At 38.8% G+C, this 23,588-nt stretch overlaps 1 protein-coding gene across 1 annotated transcript in view; it reads right to left on the bottom strand.

The window, feature by feature from the left end:
* Window positions 1-23,588, bottom strand: part of GRID1 (glutamate ionotropic receptor delta type subunit 1) — a 544,725-nt gene that overhangs the window by 241,059 nt on the left and 280,078 nt on the right. The gene's annotated exons all lie outside the window — the stretch shown is intronic.

Below are 23,588 nucleotides of genomic sequence, written 5' to 3'. Positions count from 1 at the left end.
TATTTGGACTTGGAAGAGCATTTTGTATTCCTTTACAAAGTTTTCATGCAAGGAAAAAGGGCTATTTCCCAGTTTGAAAAAATGGAGAACATTCAGACTTTTTCCAGCTTGAGAACAAAGGAAAATTTGAGATGAAAGAGTTTGTCCAAGCTCAAATGTAAAAGGACAATCTGTCGGCTTTTCACAGATAAAAGTGCATGTGAATTTATTCGGTGTTGGCAATTAGAAAGAACTGCACAACTGCATCTGCCTGAAAGTTGACATGCCTGTTGCTACATGACACTGAGAAGGAGAAAGTTTGGTGGGAATTCAGAGATGGAAGAGGAAACTAAAGAGCATGTTTTCAGAGGTGACTAACAGTTTTAGGTGCCTACATAATGGGATCTTTTTTTTCACAAATAATTATTTGCAACCACTACCAAGAGGGCAATCACTTCTTAAAATGTGTCAGTACATAAATACACAAACACATGCACATATGCAGGAGCATCCATTTATAAATTATAATGGATTAGGCTCAATGCTTTTTTATCTCACATATGAGAAAATGAGTTTGATGCCACCATTTTGTTTTCCTCAGTAGATCACAAACCCATGCAACATAAAAGAAAAATTGAGCTTTGTTCCATGGCAGCTAAACCAAAAATATTCACAGAAAGTTATGAATTTCTTTCCACTTCTTAAAATTTAGGGCAGTTAATCCTTCATTTTCTTCAACACTAAAAGGAGTCTTACAAAATTCACATAGAATTTAGTAAAAAAAAGGATTCTATAAATGCTTTTGTATGTTAAAATGCATGTGCTTTCTGCCTCTTGTAGTCTTAACAGTGACTTTTTATTAAAAAGTTGATTCTAACATTAGAAAGTTATCCTGAACTATTACTAATAAAATAATTCCATGCCCATTTATTTCATACTTTATAGGAAAAGTACAGCAATCCAAACACAATCAAACACTTCTGTCTAGAACCTCTGACAAATGGAAGACCAGTTTGCTGTAACTACACAACCCATAGCTATGTCTGCCTTCAGTTTTCCAATTAGTTATTTTTGCCTGGGGTGTAGCCTACAATTCAACCATAAAAATCAGATAGCACTATTTTCATTATCTAGTTGCTCACCTGATTTGTGCATGTGCAGAATTTCAGAGGCAATATTTGAAAATTTCTCCTTAGAGAACATCAGTTTCTTGAAGACGCTGCAACACCTGCACTCCAGAAGGAAAATGCCACCATACAAAATGCACTCAGGTGTTTCTCATAACAGTGATCTGAACAGTAAACCCATATAATAATTGGATATGTTTCCCATACTCTAGTGTCAACCACAATCATGTGAAATTAGCAGGCTGGAATTGGAACTAAGTCAGTAGACCTTTGTAAGAAAAGCAAACTTCCTATGAAATTTGCGTATCTTCTTTTACTAGAAAGAGAATCTCTGTGGCCAAGAGCATTCTTCCTAACTGACAGATACGACGTATGTTCAGGTCTGAAAACAGAAGAATGAGACAATTTGAGGGATAACTATTAGAAGAGGGAAGGAAAGCCTTGATGCACTGCTAAGATATGAATCCTGTCACTGTGACTACAAAACTAATGCTTGCCATAAATAAAAGGCTTTATTGTACTATAAGGAATAATGAAACGTATAATTTCCTGCTGGAGGGGAGGCTGGTCACTGTGCTGGGTGACTCAGACACAAACATAGTAGTACTAAATGCGGCATTAGCTACCTATATGTAAAGTATACTGTCATCGACAAAGCAATTAATTTTTGTTATATTATCTATAATCTTGTTTATATTGAAAAAAAAAATCAGGGTCTACCACAGCATTCATCTTTCATAAATTTACAGAATTGGATTCCTGGCCTTTACACAAGCAGCTTTAAGCTATTATTTTTGTGTGAAACAGCTGTGTGGTTAGGTACAGCTGGCCTTTACAGATGGCTCATTGTAGGAAGGAATTTTCAGGAGGTAAGACAACATTATATTGCCTTTTCAATACCAGTTCCTAACCCCGCTTGACAGAAATAGAGGCAGCACATGGCCAGGAAACATTTTACTTTGGGTAGAAAACAGCTGGAAGCAAACTGCAGTACCAAGCCGGAGCTGAAGGCAAGGCTAAAGAAGCACCAAGAAATAATTTCACACCCTTTAATTCTCATCCACTACCACATAAATTCTGGGAAGACTGAAGTATTGTCACCAAGCTCTATTTTCAAATGACCTATACCGATACTTTTATTTCTACATTTGTAAGAGGGAAAAGTAAATAAGTGTGAAAAACAATGAGATCGGGCAGGCAACGCTGAGCTTTTGGGTTTTCTTATTTGCTGCTTGTAGGCTCTATACTTCACACTTTTTTTTTTCAGGGTTACTTTTCTTTGAGCATTATTTTGGTGATATATTTAGAGTAGGGAGGGAAGAGTGTCAAGATTTGGATAGTTTCATTGTTTTAGTATTTATACACTTGTAAAAATATATATATATACCTTTTCCAACATTGTAGAAACACTATTCAAGGCATTTTTCCTCACACTTAAGCCCCAACAGAAGACAAAAATGACTATTTTTTACCTTTAATACAAAGGTACTCTGCTTTATTGTAGGTTTGTCTCTCTTGACTGCAAATTGGACAGAATACTTCACACTTCTTATTTCATTTCTTAAGACAGAAGAAAATGCACATTCTAGGATTCAATGATTTGGAAGATAACCTATAATCACTCTGAAATATGTTTCTCCAAACCACTTCAGTTTCATGGGTTTCATTCGTTTTATTTTGCAAGGGCTGTTATATCTCATTTTTGCAACTGCAAATTGTTTACATAAGAAATAAGGGATAATAAGACTGGTGTAAGAAACACAGATGCTCATCCTGATGCTGAGACTCCTGCTGCATTGTAAACTTTCTGAATGAATGATTTTGAATAGCAGCCTGGGGTCCTTGCTACAGATAATAACCTACTTGAAGGATTTGAATATATACTCCAGTATTTTAGAAAACCGAAAGTGGACGTACTTCAGAAGTAGCACTTTTTCTTAAGTTAATAAATAACAGAATAGTCTTCCTTCAAACAATAGAGGGAAGATTACTTATTATGCTTCCAAAAGGGAATTATTTTGTCCAAATCATCTGGAAGAATTAGGCTTTGAACAAGCACTGAAATTTTCAACCTAAACCACTCACAATATGATTTTAACTGTTCCAATAAAGTGATTAGACAACTGCTTAGAGAGTATTATAACAAAGTCTGTTACAATAGATATGACTACATCAATATTAGAATGCAAATGCTTATTGGATCCCAGTGCAAGTGTAAAATTATATTAGTAAGGTATATTTTCTACTTTTATATATTGTTATTTCCTCCGTTCTTACAATTGCTTCCCACCTACCACATCTCCTAATTTGTCTCTGCCTGCCATGTTCCCACAAGCAGTGCCAAGATAACTGCTATCAGCCAGATAACTTTTCTACAAACATTAGAACTCACAATTTCCAAACAATGTCTGTGATTTCGTCAGCTCATTCCTAATAAAGTTTCACTTCAAAAACATTTTGCTAAAAAAATGTTTTGCTGTCTTGCATGCTTTCAGATACACCAGAGCTTACAATAACACATATGCAATTATATCACATTTTCAGTAACTAGGCGATAGTTTTTCTAGCAAGTACATATATAATAGCAAGTACAATAAATTCATGAATTATTTTTTTTAATTATTCAGCTTACATAAAAACAGCTGTACCAGATGAGAAGCTCTGCTGAGCTCCGTAACCTGTGTCTGACAAACAGTGTAAAATGAGCAATCCTGGAGTGACACTTCCCTTTAACATTGTCCCAACAGCTCACAGTTTGCAGCACAGGGAATCCCCCAGGCAGGTGTGGTTTCTATGCACTACCCAGGTGTATTTCTGCACAGTAACCCAAATGCCTTTTTCCTCCATAGAACAGCAGTTTCCCTTTAAGCCCATGTAAGTGACAAGCATCCAGACCACCTTCAGCACATTAACCTGGGAGTTTTCAGGATCCAGCCCTACTCTCTCCTTTCCCATGTTTACACCTTTCTCTCCTGTATAGTTCTATTAACACCAATCAAACACAAAGCAGAGTGCCAGCACCTGCACTGCCTGAACAACCAGGCACTACCCAATGCCGTTCAGACCTAGAAGTGACATAGCCCCTTCTCAAAGAGACAAGAAAAAGCTAGAAATCAAAGATTTTTTGAAAGAATAAAACAGCCTATCAGAAATGTAATCTTCGGAAAATACAGCGAACATTGATTTGCCATTTAAATCTAGATCACAGGCTGACATTTGACCACCTCTCCATAGAAACTGAAAATCTTACCGCAAGTGTTTTGATACAAGCATCAGGATTAATCAAATGCAAAGGTCTACTCAGAACCCCTTATGATATCAAAGGCTGAAGCCTGTAAAATGGCTGCAGAATTTTTTTTTATTGGGCAGTTATACTGCCTGCATCAACTTTGTTATCAGGCTTTTAAATGTTAAAAGGACTTTGAACAGAGACGAATCATAGAATATCGGTGATATTTACTCCTGTAACAGTTAGGAAAAGGACATAATGCACCATAAAGCCAGATATGTTGCATGCACAAACAGATGTTTTCAGTATTTGACTTACCAAAGAAGTCACACATCACTAGTAAAAATATTTAAGTTACTCTGCACAAGTGATGCTTCATACCTGAAACAGCTGATCCAGCTGAAGGTGCCTGGAGCTTCCCAGGCGGCCCAGAAGCACAAAAGCCTTTTAAAGGCTACAACAGCCCTTTCACATTTAGCATGAAAGGATAAGCTACAGGTCTCTCCTGCTGGATGTTAACACTTCGCATTCAAAAGCACAAGGGAAACTATCTCAGGAAATTTGTTTCTGTTGGAAAAAATGTGGACATATGCTACAATTGATGTAAAAAGGGAATTCACTGAAGAACTAGCATTTCTATTCAAATCATCCGTTTAATTCTTCCAAGTGCAATAATTGCCAACTGTTTGCCCAATGGTAAACCACCCAAATGACCTTTAATAGCTTCTCATCTCACTACTGCTGTTAACATGTTAAAATACTTTTAAAGACACTGTGCCGTGTTATTGCTGTATCTTCTTATGAGACAAAAATAGATGTATTGACAGAAATTACGCTTTTGCTGACATATATCTTAGGTTTAAACAAAATATTTCTTCCACCTAAATTAATTTTAATTATGGCATTAAATTACCGAGCTTAATATTTGTTATGGCTGAGTAAAAGCAATTCTGAACATACATCCACCAGTACATTAGGAAAATAAAGCTGTCTTCATTTAGAGGGATGAAATGCACCTTCTTGAAGCTGTGTTATTTTACATGAACACCTGAAGTCACGGTGCCCATTCAGGATGCTGGAACTGTAAACCTGTCTGCTTTAACACAAACACAGTTGTTACTGTTGGGGAGCTGTTACTGTATTACAAGTCCGGTTATTGTACTTTGACACACAAAGTACATCCTTCTTAAACAAGACTGGTAACCCTAAACTAGGGATAAGCAAATGCAAATAAGCACATCCTTAAATAAACCAAATATGCAAAGAGAATGCCTTAGAGAGGCAAAAGGTATCTCTTCCCATTCAGAGAAAACCAGAAGTCCCCTGAGAATTCAAGACACATTCATTCTGCATGCGTGCAGAGCTAAGCATCCAGCAAAGAGAAGGCAAAGCACATCCTTTTGGTGTTAATGGATTGCAGACTGAGTCTCTCTCTTGTTTAAATCAACCTTAAATACTTCACATTCCAATCTCAAGAGAGACTGCCATAAAATTACTGCAGATAAAGAAATTAAATTCCCCCTTGAGGAAAGGCTACTGGCAGGAAGACCTTATTCTTTTATATGTGTAACAATAATTACTGCTTGCATTTATACAACACCTTTCAGCTAAGGATTTCAATGTACTTCATAAACACCTGTACAGTATAATAAACTATACACTATAAATACACATTACAGGAGCTAGTTGCTGTTATAACTACTTAACTACACATCAGCAAATCATAATTCAACTCTGTTGAAGAAACTTTCTCTAATTGGAGCATTTCTGTAGGTCCAAGTAAAAGTCAGGTGCCCTGGGCACACGAGTAGCAGAAAGGCTGTAAGAGCTGCCAGCTCTCATGTTGTTGGCACTATCTAGGGATGGAGTCTTCACTGAGAGAACAGGAAATCTCTCCAAGGTTACTATTTCTCAACCAGTCTCCGATTTTGAACAACCAAGTCCTTACTGATGTTCATTTCATACTATCGCCAGTATTTACACTGAGAAATTTAGATGCCACATTAGGAGATGCCACAGTTCTACTCCATTGCTTGCTTTTCAGAGCATTCAGTAGCAAGGTGGGACAGGGGCACTGAATCCATACCTTGTCTCAAGCCTTATCACCATTAGCACAGCTCTCTGAGTCAGCACCAGGCTGCAACCATTGGTAAGACCCCTCCCTGTGTCACCACACCACATGCACCACTCAGACACCAGCTCACGTGGAGCCTGAGCATGGCAATGAGCTGCACAGAGCTCACCTGCCCTGGCAAGCCCACCCTGAACTACCTGGCCAATATTTGGGCACCTGCTGGCAAGCTAAGGAAAACAATTTGCATATTTTTAGCTCAGAATCCAGGAACAAGGACTCTCTGGCCAATCTTTATTTTACTTAAATGATGCCCATCAGGCTGTAATGAGGGTGGGGGTACTGGAAGTTTAATTTCCTCAGCCAGCTGTTTGACTCACAAAGTGTATTTTCATGCAGACACTGAATTCAGAAAATTAAGAAGATTACATACACTTTAATTTCCTACTTCTTTTTAAAGCCTACTTTTCTGCAACACAACCTCCATAAAACTCTGCACAAAAATGCAAAAGGATACAAAAATGAATTATAGACTCCCCTCTGTTCTCCCATGTCCTCTGTTAACGAAAGATAAGAAGGATCCCTAGTGAGATAACAAAAGTGTTGGTGGGAGCAGAAGTGAGTTGAAAACAAAAACTAAGTTCATATCACATATAATAATGATCAATTAGGCCTTCTTGGCGGAATATGCCAATAACAAACAAACAGAAAAAAAAAAATCAATTGCCAATTATTCACTTGCATTATGACAATTACTTTTAATAGGATGGCAAATACAAATACTCCATTCTCTATCACAACTCTGTTCCTAGAGAAAAAAAAAAAAAGCCAACAAAGAAACAAAAACCAAAACCAACACGCTAGAGAATAGAAACATGGATCTGCTTATATTTTGTCATCAGCTAAAACTTCCTCAGGCATCCCTCTGTTAGCTCCATGCTCTTGGAACATAACAAGTAATGATTACCGAAAAGACAACTGGTAACACTGAGGTGGTACACTGTACCAAGATTAGCGCCAAAAGATTCTCCACTCATATGGTAAACAAAAGTAACACATTTTAACAGACTGGGAAATGAGAGTTTTAAGCCTTAGTCCTACAAACATTCAAGTGTGCATTTAGCTTTTTGTGAGGAAACTCAATGCCAAGTCTCCTCCCACATATGAAATCTCTCAACACATGAGTAAGTGTTCACATAGCTACTACACACTATGATTTATTCCTATGAAAATAATCCAGGTAAACACTTCAAATGCATGGAATGCACTTCCACCTTGTCGGATGTGAAACCCTTCCTTCTTAAAACAGCAATCAAAACCAAGCAAAATTCTTTCCACTTTTTTACCATTCCTCCTGTGCAACACTCCTCTCCAAACTACAACCCCGCTATAGTAACAGCTTATGCCCATGACTGAGTACACAGCCTTTGGGAAGCCACAGTGAACTTGCTCTTGACAACGATGTCTACAATGTGTTTCATATATTCCCAGACACAAGAGCAATTATCCAGGTTTCACTGAAGCAGTCCACTTGAAAATTAACAACCATCTGCAACAATAGCTTTTCTTCTCTTTGCTATACTTCTATAGAGGATCAGCAAAAAGAAATATTTACAGGTTTAGGAACACAGTGTCTCATTAAAAACTCAGCTATAGAAAAGGATAATGGGAAAATGAGAGTATACTACTACATAGACTTTCTGACTCCATTTGTGTCCCCCACACAAACTTTAATTAAAGTGCTTTATTTGAATAAAAAAACAGTCAAATACAGCAAGAGAGTCTTTTGTTTACTAGTCAAAACGATCCCCAGTCTGGCAGCAGAGTAAATCTCCAAGAAAATTCCGGTTGAGCTAACTGTAGAGCTATTTTGAAATCTACACTCAGAGACACCCAAGTGCTTGGACAAAGGGCCGTAAGTATTGAGGGCTCTCAGTTTACTTCAGTGATGCTTGGGGGGTGGGGGGGTGGTGTATTTGCATATTTATAACAATGGGTGTTACCATAGCATCTCCTTTACATACATTTATGAGTAAGTGAAACAAGAGAGCTATATGCTTCAGTAAATTTAAACTGAGATTTGACTGTGGGACTCTGAGACAATGCTTCAGTGCAAATCCCCCCCCCCCAAAATCTGACAAGCTTTCAGCTGCTGATTACAGCCATTAACATGAAGGCCAGTTAGGAAGTCCAATATACCCTAAGGTTAACATTTGAATGAAGAGAGCTTTTTTTCCCCCCCTCCCCTTAATTACCTTAATTCTTTAACTAATGTCTTCTAATTTACTGGAAAGGACTTAGGCAAATCTGGATGTCACTAGGAAAAAAATTATCAATTAGAAAAGGATAGAAAGAACACCTCCAGTTGAGCAGCACCATACAGGTGGGTGCTGGCAAATCGGCACACCTTAATATATTTCACGGAAGCAGACACCGTGCTAATTTCAGTTACTTTAAATAAAGCAATGGCTTGGAAGAGGACAAGACGTTGTGCCAGAAAGGATAGGATAATATGCTACTGCCAGGCATTTAAAAATCCATCAATCAGGCAAAGACAAGATTTTAACATTACTGACTTCTCATTCTTCTATTCTTGTGGAATTGCTGGAGAGTAGAAAACAGAACCCTCTCCTTAAGAAAAGATTACATTACTACAACGCAGTGAAAGGAAAAAAATGAAAGATTACAAATATAACTAGTAAATTCACATTACTGTTACACATTCCAATCTCTGAGAAAAAACTAAATCTGCTGAGTTCATGAGAACAATTTAACCATATGTGTTTGAGTATAAAGGCATGGAAAGTCTATTTGAACTCTAGATGAACAAGCTGCAGGTTTTCCGATTCACATACAGAGTTCTTATTTTTATCTTTATCTTTTATTGTACCCCTCAATCTAGGTAAAATCATTTCTAGATTTTTATTCCTGGGAAACAACGCATCAAGCTTTGCCTCTTTATACTTTTAAGATAACTTCCACCTACTGTAATTAATCATAAAGTGACCAGAAAAAGACTAATGTTTCTCATTCTACTAGCTTTCATGCATAGAGTATAGCTAATGCCTCTTTTAGTTGTCTTAAGGTTTGAGCGTAATCACTGTGATAACCATACTGCTTTGATATTACATATTATGTTTAAGCATATTTGTGTCTGAAATACATTTGGTGAATATCATTCACAACTTTGTGGAGGGGCGGGCTGTGTGTGTGTGAGATACTTCTTGTCCGGAGAATGCGACCCAGGTCTCTGAAAGATCACCTAAGAATGCCAGCTGGAAACCTTTGGAAAGCAAAATAATACTGAGTGATTTTCTACAGCTTATAGGCTTCTTTGTTATTTTAGCATCTCAGTCTCCTCATTTTAGCAAAAATGACGTTCATTCCAGTTCAGTATTTCTTCAAATCTCTTCATTCACTCATATAATCATTCCTCTCAATATCATGAGGTTGCTTTTGGTCACTGAGTACATTCACAGATTTCATCTGCTCCTTCTTACCCTTAATGTTTATTTAGAGGCATCTCCTGACATATACCTACAATGACTCCTACGGCAGTGCAGACAATATAGCTGTAAACTTCAGGGAATGAGACAGCCATGTAAACTGCTGGAAACATTCTTATTTCAAAACCTTCTGGCAAGAGGTTGCAGATACAGTTTCACACTTCATTTCTTTTGACATGTCCCCAGAACCACTGCTGTGCATATCCAGTGACAGTATTTGAAACCTCACATCCCAGCCACCTTCAAGGCTCTATTACACTATCTACTGTTTGCATGAAAAAGAATCATTTTTTTCCCCCCTGGAAACAAGTATTCAGTGTTTGTATGAACACAGCTCTTTTGCTCAAAAGAGTGGAATGAATGACCAGCAAAATGTGCTTTAACACCAGAAAAGAGAAAGCTGGAAGTTAGGCTCTTGAGAGTTACGAGGTCACTGATTATATTCTTCATACGGCAGGATTTTTTTTTTTTTTTAATTTTTAAGTATAATACTAAAAATATCAGTTTCTGGTTATAATAGTATCCTGGTTTATATTTTCTTTCATCCCCTATTACCAAGTCTTCCAAGTTAAAACAAAAAAAACAAACAACAACAAAAAAAAAACAAAACAAAAAACAAACAAACTTTTCTTAGTATTTCTGTTCATGTATCTCTGGATTTGCATACTCACATTCCCCTCCAGTATGGTAACTCCTACTTTTCTATTTCATACAAGTACAATGGGATCATATATACATACATAGATTTATATCATATTAAATTTTTTTGTTTATATTCCACTGATTGAAATAAACTATTTAAACTGACTTTTAAAGAGTGTAGTAAGTCCCTGCTCTCTTCTTATAGACCAGTTACTCATTTCCATCTAAATTGATCAATTTATTGATTCTACAATGTTGAAAGGTTTACCTATGTGTATAAATTTACTCTTTCCCAGCCCCAACTGGGAAAAGTCCTACCAAAACCATGAGGATCTGTTTAAATCTCTGTAGTACGAGAGGCAGGGAGGGGTAATAGCGACAGCGATATATAACAAGTAATAAAAATATTCCCCTTGAGCAACTATGGTACAATTTAAGTGCAGAAGCCAAAGGAGGAATATTAGAATTACTATGGACTAGTTAACTGAGGATAAACATACGGGGTGGGCGGAACACAGAAGCCAAACTTCTTGAGCTTTGCAATATGCTGATGACAAATTGAACAGACAGTGAGTAAAAAACCTACTTAGAAGAGAAGAAAATGAATCATCTGAAATTTGCAGTGGATTTAGTGAAGTGGATAGTCCCATGGGCTAGAGAGATGTAAAGAGAGATAGCAAGGTTGACTGAAAATGAAAGAACTGGACACTGAAGAGTGCCATGGGAGTATTGAGGCAAATTCTTTTAGCAACTACTAAAGAGCAGAAAAGAAAAAAACCAACAGAAACTGAAGTGTATCCTCAAGCCTGCTACCTCATTTACATTTTTGAACTGTTTCTGAAGAAAAGAAAAAAAAAAAGGCAAAGAAAAAAAGACCTCCCACAAACAAAAAATGATGCAGAATAGTCCAAACGAACTGTTCAAAACCTTTTTCTTGTTTCTGACTTTATAATTTGGTACTGCAAATGAATTTTTGTGATATTTATCTAACACTATCTCTGATGTTTCATATCTTAGTTTTGTTTCTTCCTTTTTTATTTTTTATCCAATCTATCCCTTATTCCCATTGCATTAAATAGTCACTTCAATTCACAATTCCCTTCAACCAACTGAACAGGATTTTATATATACATACACACACACTTATATATCTGTTAATATTTTGTAGGCTTTTTTTATAAGACAAGGGTTTGAACTTTCTCTTTTTCTATTTATAATTGTGTTTACAGTTTTAATGTGACATTGTCAGTGGAAAGATGGAAATAAGCTGCAAATATATTAAGATATAAGCAGCTGTGTTGCAGTTTTCTACATTAGGGCTGGAGAGTTAAAAGAACAAGTTATACTACAGAGATTTAAAAACCAAGGTTGAACATCATTCTGTCTCTAGAATGCTACTACTACTTTCTCTTCTTAAAGACTTTCCAAGGGTCTATATACAGACTCAGATGTCTGACATGTCAGATTCATCAGACATCCAGTGCCTATTTCAACTAATTTGAATGCCTATTGTTAGTTCTGTAATTAATAGATTTCATATAATCTGATTAATGTTACAAACAAAACAGTCAAGCTCCTCTTAAAGTTGCCCAATCTCTTTTTTTAGCCTCTGCCAAAAGTAGCTGAAAGTCATGTTAGAATGAAAATTAAAACTACCATATCCTGCAGGTTCATTAAATTTTTCCGATACAATTTTTATGGATTGCACTACATGGAAAGTGATAACTTTGTGCTTTTGCTTTCAATATGTCCATATAAGTAATGGAAACAAAATCAGAATTTATCCTCCTTCATAGCAGCAGTTATCAAATTTTAATGTCACTTTATTTCTTTCGTGCATTTCCCTGGACTCGACTATGGGTCCCCATCTACCCATCTCCACACCAAAGTGCCTTCACTTTCACTGCATACTCGCCTCCCAGGTATTTCTCCCATGGAATCATTAATGGTCTATCACCTTCTCCCCTTTCTCCAAAAAAGACTCTGCCCTCCACTTTGAAATGTCTCTAAACCAGAGTGTGGTCCCCTTAAGAATTCAGTAAAACAGCAGGCAGGTCTCTCCCATGCACTGCAAATCAGCCAGGGTGGCCACTGTCCTGTAAGGGGCTTGGCCAGGCAGGGAACTGGAGAGTTCCCGATTCATATGTTCTCACTCCTGCAGACCAGCTTACCCCAAAAGTTCCCTTGCTACAGGCGATGCTGTAACATACATTTCATTCACAGTGATGCCAGCATCCTTTCCTGTGTCTCCAAAGGTGCCCCTGTGCAGTTCCTGTCAACCCCACACAAGCATTACTCTTCCCACACCTCCCAGAGCTGCTGCAGCAGGGGATGGCATGATGGAGGAGAGGGCAAGAGATCTACAAGAGAGAAGGAGAGGAACCAGGATGTTTTGCTCTGCAAATGCCTCCCCAGGACTGGAGAACCACTGCCTTGTAAGGTAGGACCTGACAGCAATTCAGAAAGTGAACAGTCAGCTCCTGAAGGTCCATTCTGCCACTTCAACAAGTTCATAAACAGGGTTAAGAACTCACGATCAGGCCAGGATTATTCCCTACAAGCAGAAATTCATTCTGTAGAATGGTGGTTTGTTTTGGTTGTGGGTTTTTTTTTTTTTTCTCTCTCCTTAGTTTAACAGTATATTTTCTTTTTATACACTGCTGCAGAGATTTAGAAAGGTGACATTTCATAGCACATCTCCAAATTTCCCCATCACACGAATGCGATGGTACCCCTACCTCTCACGTCGACTCTAGGGCTCAGTATGTGCAAGTTCTTGGCACAACATTCCCCTCTCCTTCTCCTCCATTTGTCTGCAACTAAGGTCAGAAAAAATAGCTTGGTCTACCATCTCCACATGGAAAAAGAAATGGACAAACACAGTCCATTTGGATAGAGGTGTGTTGTTTAGTTTATATAAATAAAAATGCCAGCTCTCCATGCAGGCACAGATTTTATTTTTTTTTATTCCCCCCTCCCCCTCCGGTTTCCTGCTGACTTGATCCTGAATAATCTGTAGCCAACTGTATTTGTCAGTCTGTGCTCATCAGGCTGACATGCCCTCCTCTGCAGGTGGTCATTCTAGCAAACATCAACCAACTATTCTGGAAAGACAATAATATTAAGAAAGCACAGGCAAGGAGTCTTTTGGTACTAGCAGATTTTGATCATGATAATGGTTATTAAAACAGATACACTGGATGAATACACACATTTTTTTATTACTCATCTAAGGAATTGTATTATCATACATATAAATATTCAGGTTCTGATATTAACCTTTACCAAATGCTTGGCACATGGTGAAAGAGATAAAATAAAAATTTGGAAAGTACTGGGCTACTGAAATGAATATTTGAGTATTATGAACCCATGATTTACAAGAACACTGAGTCTGTTCATCACATACAGGTAGGGTATAGGTAAGGAGAGCTGAACATTTTGGCCATGAGTCACAGCACACCTGGTAATACAAAAATGTAACCTGTATTAGAATGTGATTTCTATCACTGGCAGTGATTAATTTTACTCAGTGTTAGTAACTGTAGCATCAGCAAGTTAAATTCCATCTTTATTACCAAGGTAAGTGGGCATATGATTATGATATTCATTAAAAAAAAAAAAAAGGTCCTGAAAAACATGAGCCAGAAAAGAAAAGGGAAGATATTCAAACTCCATTTCAACATTAAAAAAATGCCTAAATGATAAAAAGTATTGATATCTGTAACTATGATTTTAGGTATGCAATTCCCAACTGTTACTGGAAGAAAAAATTAATCTTTTCAACCATCCACCATTTATTTTTATCTTAAAAAATTCTTAACGCCCAAGACACATTTGAATATCTTGCCACTGCATTTCATGGGTTTTTTGTTATCAAATCACCCTGCACTTACTTCATTATGAAACAGGCACACTGAAGCCTAACTAGCTTGTCATCCACCCAGTGATAGGTCCTGTTAGCACTTCGCAAGAGAGACAACCCAGACAGAAAGGACAAGTGAGGAAAGAAAAAAAACAAAGTAAAACTATTTACTCTCCAGAGTTGCATTACAAGTAAACTGTAGGAGATCTTAGATCCTTCCAATACTTCAGGTATTCACCTCTGGCTTCTGGCAAGTCTCACAGGATCACATACATCGACATATTTACAAGGTCTGATGTTGCAAAGAAATGCCTCGTGACAATTTCAGAACTTTCTCGTCTGCTGCCCAATAAAACTGTTAAACAACTAGATACTGTAACGCTTGTCTAAAAGAAAATCATAATCTAATTCTGGATGTCTGTGCCTCCATTCCCCATCTAAATCATTAAAAGAGCATTTTTTCACATGGGTATTGCAAGGACAAAATGCTTTAAAGTGGGTAAATTATTCAGATTCTACATTAACAGAAGCAATACACTCTTGCTTTAAACAGATCATTAAGAAACACATCAAAAGACTCAGAAACTCCTTGCATTCTATCTTCATTAAGATCTAAATATCTGAAGCATACTTAATCCAAGTGATGGATAGCTTTGGCACGTTTGCTTGTCTCTCCTACACTCTTCCCCTCCCCAGGACAGAGGAGGTATTTTGTAAGTGCAAACAGCTTCACTGGAGCTGCTGCTTAGTAGGCAAGACCTAAGAAAAAGCAGGAGTTTGCTGTGGATAACTGACTAGCTGAAAAGGGTCACATAGACATAGTCCAGCTGGCTGGACAAAAATGCACATCGCTCTCAGCTTATCTGAAGTAAAGCAAAATACACTGTCTTTGGCTGTCCTTGTTACAGAATAACAGGAAGATTTTGGTGGGAAAAGAATGTTGCAGGTGGGAACAGAAAACTACAGAAGAGAAACTAGGGGTGGGCTTGGTATTTAGGCAACTAACCAATAATGAGCTTAACTTTTGTAATATGTATGAGCTAATTATAAGAAGGCATAAAAGGTGACTGTAAGGTACAATAAACGAAGTCTGCTGATCACTCATATTGAGCGACTGCGTCTTCCCTCCGTCGCAACAAATGGCGCCCGAACAGGGACCCTAGAGAGGGCTGAACCTGCGAGCCACGGTTCGACGGAGATTCGGGTACCGGTCCTGAAAGCAGCGCAGGAGGCGGAAGGGCACAGTCCCCGCGCCCGGGAGCACCTACAGAGGGTCCCGCCGGCCACGCGTCGCCGAAGTCTCGCAAAGGCTGCAACAGCGCTGACGAAGGTATGGAGAGACAAGCGACGTACGATTCGCTCATATGCTTTTTAGAAAAGCGGAGCGTTCGGGACATAGATTGTAAAAAGGCATTACCCGGGTTATTAGCGTATGGGATAGCATCCAGGACCCCCGCGGCAGCGGCGAGCGGCAGCGTGCGGCCCGGCAGGCCCCTTCCCGGCCGCGGTTTCTCTCCGAGGCGGCACCCCCCCACCCCCCCCCCATCCGATCGGCGCCATGGCGATGCAAGCGGCCAAGCGAGCTAACATCTGGCTGCCCCCAGAGGTCAATCGGATCCTTTATATTCGGAACCTGCCGTATGAAATCACAGCGGAGGAAATGTATGATATCTTTGGGAAATACGGACCTATTCGACAAATCAGAGTTGGAAACACTCCTGAAACAAGAGGAACAGCTTAAGCTTCTCAAGGAAAAATACGGACTTGATTACAAACCCACCAAAAAAAAAAAAAAAAAAAAAAAAATGCTTCAGATGTCACCTACAAGAAATGCGTTTCTGCTTTGAACTAGCAAACATCTCTGTTTTTAAAAAGAAGCCTTTTTGCCTTGATGGAGATAATTTATTCTGTATTCTGTATTTATGCTGTATTCTGAATGTGGAAATTGGTTGGGACTAGGAGGCTGGCTTAAAGGCATTTTGCAAATGGGATTATTATTTTTGATCATTATTGTAACAATAGTTTCTTGATCAAAACCAGCCAACACTATTTGTAAGCATTAGGCATATCTGAAGAGAATGCCTTTATTTGAATCAGCAGTTAAGGTGTAGTTTAATCTGAGGCTGTGGTTTTATCTGCTTCTGGTGAATTTTTGAAGTGATGAAATCAGAGATACAAGGTATACTAAGAGTTATGAGGTAATAAGGTAATAATCTAAGTAAGGGTGCTGTCTTTTATACCTACAAGTGCAACATGCTTTTATGTAGCAGAGAGAAACTTTGACAATAATGTTGCTTGAGCGAGATGTGCATGTGACAACTTGGGAAAAGGGATATCACAACTGGAGTGCAACAGTGTTTCTACGTCTGGCAGAGTGAAATCTTTCAAGACCTGAGTTTAGACAGTCTAAAATAAATTGTTAGTATTCAGAAAACCCATCTTAGGCCTCTTTTGCTTACATAGTGTTATGGAAGTCAACTGCTATTGTAGAGAATTAATGATTTTTTAATACATATTAACGAATACTACTATTTTACCTTGAGGCAGTTGAGTGAGAAATACTCACGTGTAGCATTTGAGGGAATGTCAGCATAAATCGCACTTACAGTAAGACTGCATTTTTAATTACTGTACTCGTTAAGATTTGATGATGCCATAAGGCTAAGGCCTTATATCACAGATTGGTTCTGAACTAAAAGGTGTGTGCACATGTAGATATGCACATTTGTGTTATTTTCCTTAATTGGCTACAAAATAATATAATTAGGTTGGGGACTAGATCTTGGGAATTTACCTATTATACTTCTGTTTGTTAAGGAACGTGCATAACACAGCACCCATGTAGGCTTGGCTTGTGGCATAGTTGTCAAATTTAGCATAGACATTCAGACAGATAAGCAACGTACTCTTCTTGTGTGTATCACCTACAAGCCATTATGGCTTAGTGTGTAAATCTGTATGTAACTATTGAAAAATCCACTTATGAATGTATATAGCTTAGAACTAATTTTTTCCCTTTGTTAATTCTTTGATATCAATGAGGAATTCTTCAGAAAATGTATGGACTGGTTGGTTGCATAAGGGCAGTTGTTATTTGGACAGAAAATTGTTAATGGTCAGGGATTTTCCACTAAAATATTTGCAAATATTCCTAGTCAAACATCAGTTTGGTTTCTTTTTGGGTTTTGAGCTTGCATTAGTCCATGTTCAGAACTTTAAAATTACCTTTGAATTTTTTAAACTTTTTATATCACTGGAACAGAAAGAGCATCTAAATTAAAGCTTCAAGCTAACTTTATTTTTCAAGTATTTCAGGAATTATACTTCTGAACTGAGATTTTATAAGTTGGCTGTGTATTTTCCTGTGTTAAAATGCTGTTATTGAAAATGGTCAACCAAGCCTATGTCGCCCAAAATAAAAACGGGGGAATTGTGGATAACTGACTAGCTGAAAAGGGTCACATAGACATAGTCCAGCTGGCTGGACAAAAATGCACATCGCTCTCAGCTTATCTGAAGTAAAGCAAAATACACTGTCTTTGGCTGTCCTTGTTACAGAATAACAGGAAGATTTTGGTGGGAAAAGAATGTTGCAGGTGGGAACAGAAAACTACAGAAGAGAAACTAGGGGTGGGCTTGGTATTTAGGCAACTAACCAATAATGAGCTTAACTTTTGTAATATGTATGAGCTAATTATAAGAAGGCATAAAAGGTGACTGTAAGGTACAATAAAAGAAGTCTGCTGATCACTCATATTGAGCGACTGCGTCTTCCCTCCGTCGCAACAGTTTGCAAGGAGATTTGCACATGGAAGCACGCAAGGGGTGCTATGGGGGGAATTATATATATATATGTTTTTACAAAGTTGTTTACTTCTTCATTTAGGACTGAGGAAGGGTTATTAGCAGACATGACCTAAATGTTTTTATTTTCCCAGGTTACTGGATGTGGACTTGAGGTCACAGTATCAGAGAATGGTCAAGGTTGGAAGAGACCTCTGGAGATCATATATTCCAACACTCCTACTAAAGCAGGTTCACCTGCAGAAAGTTGCACAGGATCACATCCAGGCAGGTTTTGAGTATCTCCACAGAAGACAACTTCACAACCTCTCTGGGCAGCCTGTTCCAGTGTTCTGTCACCCTTCAAGGTGAGGCTTTTCCTAATATTCGGAAGGAACTGCCTGTGTTGCAATCTGTGCCCATTGCCCCTTGTCCTGTCACTGGGCACCACTGAAAAAAAGCCCAGTGCAGGACCTTACACATGCCTTTGCTGAACTTCGTGACGTTCCCCTCCACCCAGCTCTTCAGCCTGTCCAGGTCTTGCTGGATGGCAGAGCGGCTTTCCGGTGCATCAGCCACCCCTCACAGTTTTGTATCATCAGCAAACTGGCTGAGGGTACACTCTGCCCCATCATCCAGGTCATTGATGAAGAAATTAAACAGGACTGGACCCAGTACTGACCCCTGGGGAGCACTGCTAGCTACGGGCCTCCAGCCAGACTGTGTGCCGTTGATCACAACCCTCTGAGCTCTGCCATTCAGCCAGTTCTCAGTCCACCTCACCGTCCACTCATCTAACCCATGCTACCTGAGCTTACCTATGAGGATGTTATGGGAGACAGCATCAAGTCTTGCTGAGGTCAAGGTAGACAACATCCACTGCTCTCCCCTCATCTACCCAGCCAGCCACTCCATTATCAAAGGCTACTATGTCGGTCAGCCATGATTTCCCCTGTGTGAATCCGTGCTGACTACTCCCGATAACCTTCTTTTCCTCCACATCCTTTGAGATGACCTCCAGGCTGAGCTCTTCCATCACCTTTTCAGGGATGGAAGTGAGGCTGACCAACCTGTAGTTTCCTAGGTCCTCCTTGTCCTTTTTGAAGACTGGAGCGACACTGGCTTTCCTCCAGTCCTCGGGCACCTCTCCTGGCCTCCATGGCCTCCCAAAGATGATGGAGAGTGGTTTAGAAATAATATCTGCCAGCTCCCTCAGCACTTGGGAGGTGCATCCCTTTGGGGCCCATGGAATTGGGGGTGTCAGGTGTGCTTAAGTGACCTCTAACACGGTCCTCCTCGACCAAGGGAAAGTCTTTGTTTCTCCAGACTTGCTCTCTAGTCTCCAGGGTCTGGGAAACCTGAGGGCTGGCCTTGGCAGTAAAGACTGAAGTGAAGAAGGCATTCAGTAACTCTGTCTTCTCCACATCCTTCCTCACCAGGGCACCTCACCTCATTCAGCAGCAGGCTCACAGTTTCCCTAGTTATCCTTTTCCTGCTGATGTATTTGAAGAAGCCCTTCTTGCTGTCCTTGACCTCCTTCGACAGATTTAATTCCAAATTCACCTTAGCCTTCCTCACCACATCGCACCCCTGTGCGTTCTGACAATGTTCTTACAATCCTTTCAGGTGGCCTGTCCCTTTTTCCATATCCTGTAAATATCATTCTTCCATTAATATTTCACCAGGAGCTTGTTGTTAATCCATGCAGGCCTCCTGTCCCCTTTACTTGATTTCTTACTCATAGGCATGCACCTACCTTAAGCTTGGAGGAAGTGATGCTTAAATATTAGCCAGTTCTCTTGGACCTCCCCTACCTTCTAGGGCCCTAACCCATGAGATTCCTCCATGTAGGTCCCTGAAGAGACCAAAGTTAGCTCTCCTGAAGTCCATGGTTGCAATCCTACTTGCTGCCCTGCTTCTTCCATGCAATAGAACTCCACCATCTCATGGTCACTGCAGCCAAGGCTACGCCCAACCCATCCTTCTTTGTGACTATAAGGTCTAAAAGCAAACCTCTCCTCTTTGGCTCCTCCACCTGCATCAAAAAGTTATCATTAATGCTCTGCAGAAACCTCCTGGACTGCATAAGCCTAACTGTCTTGTCTTTCCAGGAGATACTGGGGAGGTGGAAGTCCCCCATGTGAACCAGGGCCTGTGACCCTGAGGCTGCCTCCAGCTGTCTGCAAAAGGGCCTCATCAATTTCCTTTTCCTGATCAGGTGGCCTGTAGCAAATGATGCTTTGGCCTAGAAATAACAGACCTGCCTGTTACTATTAAAGATGTGAAAGAGATGTTACATGGATATTCACTTTTAGATATTGCAAGGAGTACTCAAGGTCTATGTAAGTAGGTCTGGCAGGGGGACAGACATTGATGCTCTTTCTTTGGGATTCCAAAAAGAGAAGGCACAGAAGATTAAAAATCTCAGCATGTTCTAGGATGTTGCTGCAGTCTTCTATAACAGAAGCCAATCACATAAGGGGAAAGGCATACACATACATAGTTACATCCTCTCTGCCTTGTCTACCATCTGCACATAGCCTATTTAAAAGCTGGATATGTTTCTCCTTTTGTACAATGAATTTCACAAAACATTCCAGCTGTATCTATGCTGTCCTTGGGCTACGGCAATGTGTTGTGCCGTACTCAGAGAAGTTTTAAAATTGAGAAGAAGTAGTAATTTTTTCTCTTACAGAAAGTTCCTCATTTCAGATCTAATCCAGAACACCATCAAGTGTTGCCACAAGCTACTGCAGAGCACCATAGGGGCTGCTATGGGGAAAGCGAACTCCAGCCCAGGCAGACCCACAGCCACCACGAGTCGCCCGCTGCAGTTCCCTCCTGACGGTGCCTGCTGCTGTCTCACTCCCTGGCCTGCCTTCAAAGAGCGCTACAGTTTTCCCCAGGGATGGTTTTGCCACCCTTCAGTACTAAGAGACAATCAAAACAGCACCATCAACTCATTTTTAAAACCAGATACTAGCTAGATTTCAGTTAAGTTAAAATCTAACAATAGCAAGATCTTTAATACCCAGGGACTGGATAGATTAAAACCATTTGCACTCTGTGACAAAATCTATTCCTTTACAATTTTTGTTGCCAGCATGAAGGAATTTAGTATCCATAGTGAGTAACTTCTTAAAAATATAACCGGTGATTCCTTTTAAAAATCAATTCTTGCTGATAATTTCAAAAAAACACTAATTAAAAAGCTATACTGGCAAAATAAAGCTAGCCTAATAGGATCCTGGAAGAATCAATCATTATAATCATCTGCTGCCATAAACTCTATGGGAAGATTACAAATGTGATGCTTCAAAGGAGGGGAAAATTCTTTTTAAATATAATTTGAACTTTACTTCTGAAATATCATGACCATCATGATCCATCACCCACAACCACTGCTCAGGCTCACAATACATCAAAGCCATGATTCAATGGTTGCAATCAATCATGTGAGAGCAAATGGTGGGAATGGTACTGTCATGTCCAGTACATGCAATTCAGATTGTACGTGATAGCGCATCTTAGTCAATGACAAACAAAAAGCCAAGAGTGAATACACTGGACTAATAAAACTTTATACAACAACTAATTAGAGCAAACTAAAAAAGACAGAAAACTACCACAGAGATTCAGCTGAAGCGAAGCTACATTGCCTAAGGTGCATGGGAGAGAGTGATTATTTACACATTGGAAATTAAAAGCTTACTCCAAAGAGATGTTATATGCCGCTACCAGAGAAAGTAAATGACCTTGGAAAAAGTTTAAGCTGTGAAAGAGACAGAAAAAGTGACCAGCTACCAGAACACAACTGGGGGCTGCTGTGCAGGAGCCTCAGAAAGCAGGAGTTCCGAGGGTGGAACTTAGATGGGAACCAAGGTATTTCCCCATTTTTCAACTTGTAAGAAAGATCCACTCCAGGCTACTCCTACTTAAAAGCAAGAAGTCAGTTAAAAATCAGTCCACATCAGGTCTATAATCAGTTCCAGTCTAAGAAAAGCCTATCTCCAAAGAAAATCTCACTATAAAAGTACAAATTTCACTACCTTTTATAAAAAGTATAAAATCCAATTACAAAACTAAAAAAAAAATATGCAGAAGTGTGTGTAACATCACATTACATAATTTGCTAAGATATTCCAAAGATTTTTTTTTATCTTTATTTGTAGATCCACAACTATGTATCTTGCTACCAGAAAGCATTCTGACAGTCTTAGTTGCTGTAAGAAATCAACCTTTTTAATTTTTATTGGAGACTACCAAAGACAAGTTGGTTTAGTCAAATACCTTATGCAAAGACTTTACCAGGATGGATGATTTTATACTTGCACTTTCAAAAAATAAATTAAATTGAATAATTGAAATAAATCTTCTTCACAGTCTACTCATATAGTTCATGCAATCTATCTGAGGCAATATACTTCCGTGCAATAAATTGTGAGAAACAAATCATGAAGTACAATTTCAGAGCAAAGTAGTACATAGTCTAGCCTTCATCCGCCATACAGGCTAATATTTTAATACAGAAATTACTTTCATTTCCTGTGAGGTATTAGAAAGGCTTTTCTCCATAAACTGTTGATGTCTATTAAACAAAGTTATGGTGAGAAACAGAAGACGAACATTTAAATTCGCTGTCAAGAGTTTTCATTTTGATTATAGCAATTTCCAGTTTAAAGGAAATGAATATCCAGGTAAGCATTTAAAATTAATCCTTCGTTTTTGAAGTAGCACTAAAATTCAGCTAGGAGTGAAATATGATTATTTCATTTCAAATCTTGTCGTCTAAAATAAAAAAAAGATTCAATTGTGTATTTATTTGGCAGTAACTCACTAGGCAGACTAAGGTGTCAAAGTCCTTAACAGAGTTCTAAAATTCCAATTTCAGCTTTCCTTCATTAACCATAGATCAGTGATAATTATGGTGGCAGCCTCGCTGTTCTACATTTTCTTTCTTCACATTCCAAGTATAGATACCAGTGAGGAACATTACTATATTTTAAGGTAGAAACAAATTGCAAAACCTCTGTCTGCATAAAGGTCATCTTACCTCTTCCTTTTCTAATGCAAAATGAGACATTTGAGCACAGGCAAAATTCACAGTTAAAAATAACAAGAAGGCTAAATGCCATTTCAAGTCTGTCTCCAATCACTTTGCACAATAAACATTAATATTAATAGGAGCTTGGGGAATCCAACAAAACAAAGACTCAAGCCTGGACCTCCCATCATCTTGGGAAGGGCTATCCTGGAAAAAATTGTGCTTGCCATTTTGACTAGAATATGTCTGTAAAAAAACTTGTTATCCAAAGTGATATACGCTTATAAAACTACTTTAAGCAAATTGGCATGTTCCAATAAGACATTTTATTGCACAAAAACT

Source organism: Falco rusticolus, chromosome 9 (genome assembly GCF_015220075.1).
Source record: "Falco rusticolus isolate bFalRus1 chromosome 9, bFalRus1.pri, whole genome shotgun sequence".
Classification (NCBI taxonomy): Eukaryota; Metazoa; Chordata; class Aves; order Falconiformes; family Falconidae; genus Falco; species Falco rusticolus.
Note: the sequence above shows the minus strand (reverse complement) of the source record. Positions and strands in the feature narration are given on the sequence as shown.